This window comes from Scylla paramamosain, chromosome 6 (genome assembly GCF_035594125.1).
Source record: "Scylla paramamosain isolate STU-SP2022 chromosome 6, ASM3559412v1, whole genome shotgun sequence".
NCBI lineage: Eukaryota > Metazoa > Arthropoda > Malacostraca > Decapoda > Portunidae > Scylla > Scylla paramamosain.
The window spans coordinates 28,351,119-28,356,996 of record NC_087156.1 but is presented as its reverse complement, the minus strand read 5'-3'; the positions used below and the strand labels follow the sequence as shown (position 1 = coordinate 28,356,996).

Sequence of the window (5,878 nt, the reverse complement as noted above, 5' to 3'; positions counted from 1 at the left end):
GTGCCACGAAGTTACAAAGTGACGATGATTCCCACTCACCGCCTGAACCACTGGGGTCCACTGAAGCCATCGACTACTGCTTATTATTTACAGGGACTGCCACGTGTAGGCCTGACGGTTTCTTGCAGCTTCCCTCATTACATTATGTTCTTATGTTCTTATTTCAAGCCCTACTGTCGTTCCTGCCCATGCCATCCTCTCCATAACCAGGTACTAGTAGAACACCACCAAGAATACCATTGTAGGCATGAAAACCTTCCAATACCTTACTATTCCATGTATTTACATTACCAGCACCTTTTGTTATATACCCACGCAGCCTCATATCAACAATTAGCGTATCCCGTCCCATCCCTCCTCATCCACCTCCCCTTGTGACCCAGACCGCCAAGACACGCCGCGCCCCTGAACGTGTCCCTTTGAATGGTTTGGTCTGACTGAGTTTATTGACAAAATGCCGAGTATGTCCGCCCCGCCAGCAAACAGTAGGACGTAGCCTTGACGAGCTGTGGTGTGAGGGATCTTATGCTTAGTGGTGGGAGGAAGGTGTGTGGTGGAGGAGGAGGAGGAGCAGGAGCAGCAGGAGGGGAGAGACGTGTGGCGCTGGTGGAGAAGAAGGAGCAGGAGCAGGAGGGGGAATGGTGGTAAGGAGGGAGAGGTGATGGAGTGAGAAAGAAAGAAAAAAATGAAGGAAGGAAGGAAGGAAGGAAGATAGATAGATAGAAAGAGGTAAATAAAGAAAAAAGATGAAAGAAACAGAATGAATGAAAGAAAGAAGGAAAGAAAGAAAAGAGAAAAGGAAAGAAAGAAAAGAGAAAAGAAAGAAAGAAAGAAAGAAAGAAAGAAAGCTTAATGACAAGGGACGATAAATTAAGACTCTGGAAAAGGATGAAAATTAAGAAGAAAAAGAAACATCCATAGGGAAACCTGAACAAGGAAAAGGTGAACAGATACAAAAAAAAAAAAAAACAAGAGAAGGAAATACGAATCAAACACAAAGAGAACCAGAAAGAAGGAAGAGGAAAATCGTCGAGACGTGAGCAAAATCATTAATAAGTTTTCATCTGCGTGTATAATATGAAATATGAAAATAACAAAAAGTTTAGGGAGCATAATATGAACAAGCATGATGAGGGTTGATGAAAGGGAAAATGGAGAAACGTGAGCGGAATACTAATGACATGAGCAGGAGGAGTGGAGGGAAGCGCTAACTGACTGGCGCCTGGGAAAAGCCAAGGATGAGGCGCAGGACGTGGTGGTGGTAGTGGTGCTGGTGTAGGAGGACGTAGACGATGAGGATGAGGAGGAGGACGACGGCGATGGCGAGAAAGGGCATGCACTGACGAGCAGGAACACAAACGAATGCGAAGGAGCTCCAAACAGCGACAGATCTTGAGATCATTGCTATAGGGTGTTTGCGTAACTATTCTGCGCTAATTATAACTATTAGTTGGAGAGGCAGGATAGTAGGATGAAGAGGAGGAGGAGGAGAAGGAGGAGGAGGAGGAATACAAAGGGAATACAAAGGAAAGCCAAACAGCAACAGACCTTTTGGTCCTTGCAAGGCTGTTTGGTAACTACTTCTAACTAGCTACAGTGAAGAGAGACAGGACAGCATAGCAGAAGAGGAGGAGGAAGAGGAGGAGGAGGAGGAGGAGGAGGAGGAGGAGGAAGAGGAGGAGAAGGAGGAGGAGGAGGAAAAAGAGAAGGAAGAGCAGGAGGAGGAGAAAGAGGAGGAGGACGACGACGATGAAGACAACGACGACGACGATGAGGAAAAATAATAATAATAATAATAATAATAATAATAATAATAATAATAATAATAATAATAATAATAATAATAATAATAATAATAATAAAAATAATAATAATAATAATAATAATGATAATAATAATAATAATAATAATAATAATAATAATAATAATAATAATAATAATAAAAAGAAGAAGAAGAAGAAGAAGAAGAAGAAGAATAAGAAGGAGGAGGAGGAGGAGGAGGAGGAGGAGGAGGAGGAAGAGGAGGAGGAGAAAGAAGAAAAACAGGACTCTCGGAAAACAGCCAAGTAATGAAAGAAAGCTTTCTCCTGTTAGTCTTGTCTGACATTTTGTGTCTGTCTGTCTCCCCCCCCCTCTCTCTCTCTCTCTCTCTCTCTCTCTCTCTCTCTCTCTCTCTCTCTCTCTCTCTCTCTCTCTCTCTCTCTCTCTCTCTCTCTCTCTCTCTCTCTCTCTCTCTCTCTCTCTCTCTCTCTCTCTCTCTCTCTCTCTCTCTCTCTCTCTCTCTCTCTCTCTCCTCTCTCTCTCTCTCACACACACACACACACACACACACACACACACACACACACACACACACACACATACACACACCTTCACAGCCTCACTTCCGCCTTGCAATCCCAACGCCCCTCTACTACACACACATCAACACTCGCCTAACGCAAGCAAGCACACGAACCAATAAACACACAAGGCAAGAGCGGGCGAGGGATGGAGCTGAGATCAGGCGAGAGAGGAAGAGAGAGAAGTGAATGAAAAATGACACAAGTATGACAGAAAACTGAAGTGGTGGAGGAAGCTTGAAGAGTTTATAGAAGACAATGATGAGAAAGAAGAATGGGGCAGAACGTATATAACAAGAGAGAGAGAGAGAGAGAGAGAGAGAGAGAGAGAGAGAGAGAGAGAGAGAGAGAGAGAGAGAGAGAGAGAGGGGTCGGACCACACATCACGCCACCTGTCCCCCAGCACAGTTAGTAATTACACGCCCCTGCTGCTTTAGGCTTCCAGTCACCCACTTCTCCCTCTAACAAGTTCCTCTAGACATGACCCTCTGCCGTTCCTCGCGCCGGACCTGCCCTTCCTTCCTCCCTGCCCATGCATCTTCCTCATCTCCAGCCCCTCTGCCTCATCCTTTCTGTCGCCAATAATGCGCCATTAACAAAGGTGTTTTTCTTTGAACATTATATACCACAAGGGAAAAAAGAAAAAAATACTGAAATGTGGCAGAAAATCCAAAAAATTGACTAGTAAAGCATAACTTGATTGGTGAAGAATACTAAATAAAAGGAAATTATGGAAAATGTATAGAATTTCCTGTGAAAGATGATAAGAAATGAAGAAAAGCAACTAAAAAAGACAAAAGGGGAGAGAGAGAGAGAGAGAGAGAGAGAGAGAGAGAGAGAGAGAGAGAGAGAGAGAGATGTAGGGAAGAAGAAAACTGCTGACGTAATGGGCGGTGGTGTGCTGGGGTCACGTTGGCTTCACCTCCACTATAATTGTGGTAAGACTCCGTCCTTTCTGGCCTTCCCCTCCCTCCTTCTCGAGGCAGAAGCCAGGGGAGGAAGAGGAGGAGGAGGAGGAGGAGGAGGAGGAGGAGGAGGAGAAGGGTATCGGGCAGACCTACACTCAAGGCCACGTTCTCGGAGACGGGTGGAGACTGAAATTAATTACTTTGATATAAGGAAAGCTGCTGGTGAGAAAGAAGGAGAGAGAGGAAAGGATCTGCTGGTGAGACAGGCAAGACTGACAATCCAAGGAAGAAAGAGATGTGGAGGAGGTGCGCGCGTGGCGGCCAGCACAAAACCGTGGACAGACCAGTCAGGATAAAAGGAAAAGAAAAAAAAAAGGGAAAAAAAAGAAAGAAAAATTGCTCTGGATGTTCGCTGAGACTATCCTGGGTTCCCACGCTCCACTGGCTGTGCCTATGGGGGACGTGGCCACGGACAGCGAGGGAAGGAGCGTGGCTATGAAGCATGTGAGCTCGGGGGGAGGAACTGAAGGACGAGAGGAAAGGAAGGAGGGAATGATGGGGATGGGGAGGAGGGCAGATTGGCGAGTCCTTGGAGGGCTGGCCTGAATACTACATGGTGTGTGTGTGTGTGTGTGTGTGTGTGTGTGTGTATGTACTGCCGGGTGAAGGAAGCTAGACGAGGCAGTTTAAGCTACAAAACATCGATATGAAAAGAGAAACTAATGTAGACATAGAAAATACATGTGTTCGGCAGAGAGAGAGGTGAGGAGAGGAGGAGAGGAGGCAGAGGAAAGGGTGTGGCGAGTTAAGGCAATGCGTCAATACGTTGTGCCAAATATAGGTGGTGAGTTTAAAGGTACGGACAGTAAGCATGTGATGTTCATGGAGGTGGATGTGGTGGTGGTGGTGGTGGTGAGAGCTGTGAAGAAGGTAAAGGCGAGGCTGAGCGAAGGGTTAGAGGGTGACCTGTGGCTGGAGGCTGGTGGACGATGAGCGCGGGCAGGAGGAGGAGGAGGAGGTGGAGGGGAAAGCGGTGAGGAGAGAAAGAGAAGAAAGGTGAGGAGTCTAATAGCAATAAGGATAATGAGGACAAAAATTAAATAGCGATGAAGAAGTAGAAGCAAAAGGAGACGGAGGACGACAGACAGACAAACAGACAGACAAACAGACAGACAGGCAGACAAACAGACAGGCAGACAGACATAGAGGAAAGGAGGAAGAAAAGGAGAGGCCTCACGCGTGTCCAACCCAAACCAGGGACGCTCCATTGTGGCTCCATAATGATGCCAGCGGGACGGAGGTGGTCGCCGCAGAGCCACACACAATACCACCTGATGAACCCCTCCACACCTGCACCTTCCCGCCCTCTGCCAGCCCGTCACCGCCTCTCAAATGACCTAACCTCACACCTTCAGACTCCTTCTACGTACATCATTCACACTCTAACCTCTCTTTCCCTAACCATCTTCTGTTCTCTTATGTCTTATCTTCTGTATATTTATGAATCTTTTTTTTTATCTCCGCCACCTACTCTACCTTTTTTTGTTTCCTTTCATCCACCTATGTTGATTTACTTCCGCTTTGTCTTTTATCTTTCAATCTCTTCTGTTTCCTTTTTTAGTTCATGTTCTCTCTCCCCTCTAACTCACATTTCCTCTGCTTTCCATCTCTCATTTTTTTTTGCAGCCATTAAAAAAAAACACACAAATTATCTAATCGAGAAAACGAATTGATACTGGTTACGGTGGGAGCAAGAAGCCATTGTGATTTGGTGGACGGGGAAAACACACTTGTGGAATACCCGGCAAAGCGGTTATAAAGTTGTAGCAAGAGATTCCACCCACCCACCTACCCACACACACACACGCACACACACACACACACACACACTGAAAAAGAAAATACAATCTTACATCTCCCAATATTGCTCCTCTATTTCCTTTCACTGCAATGTGCATTCAGTCTTCAGTCGAGGCTCTCTCTCTCTCTCTCTCTCTCTCTCTCTCTCTCTCTCTCTCTCTCTCTCTCTCTCTCTCTCTCTCTCTCTCTCTCTCTCTCTCTCTCTCTCTGTAGTAATGATGACACTTCTCTTACAGTCATCGGTTCTCTCCTCACGGGCACTTCCATACGCCTATGCAAAAAGTAATTCTATTTGTATTTTACCTCCTTCTTGAATTACTACCTATAATCATTTGAACTATTCTCGTCTCTGATTCGACAGGGTGCGCCCCACAATCATGAATGCGTGTTGTAATACAGACGTAAGCGTGGTGGCAGGAACCTTTCCACCCACACGTTCCCTTACTGCTTGCTGGTCACTCAAAGTCACCTCCGTGCTTCAATGGCTGCGTCACTTGCTTTATTGAAGACATGTAATAATACCACTGATTATATTAAATAAATGGACGGTAATATAAACACGGCATCTCTAATAGTACTGTAGGTGTGAGTATTTTTAGCATAGGAATGTTGAGTGTAGAGGAAAGTCAAGCGCTTCTTTTCATGTGATATTCTCATGAAAAGAATCATAATACCATTCATTGCTCTGAATATAGACACTCACTGGGCATTCATAGTACTTCTATAGTATCCAGGTTGGTTATGAGCGTCTATAGTAAAGGGCGGTTG

The 5,878-nt window shown here is 45.5% G+C and overlaps 1 long non-coding RNA gene across 1 annotated transcript in view; it reads left to right on the top strand.

The window, feature by feature from the left end:
• LOC135101571 (uncharacterized) overlaps positions 1-1,152 on the top strand; it is an 8,757-nt gene extending 7,605 nt beyond the window's left edge. The window contains exon 2 of the long non-coding RNA XR_010269308.1: positions 1-1,152. This exon is cut by the window's left edge and continues 1,974 nt beyond it. This is a non-coding gene — a long non-coding RNA (uncharacterized LOC135101571).
• The last annotated feature ends 4,726 nt before the right edge of the window (positions 1,153-5,878 follow it).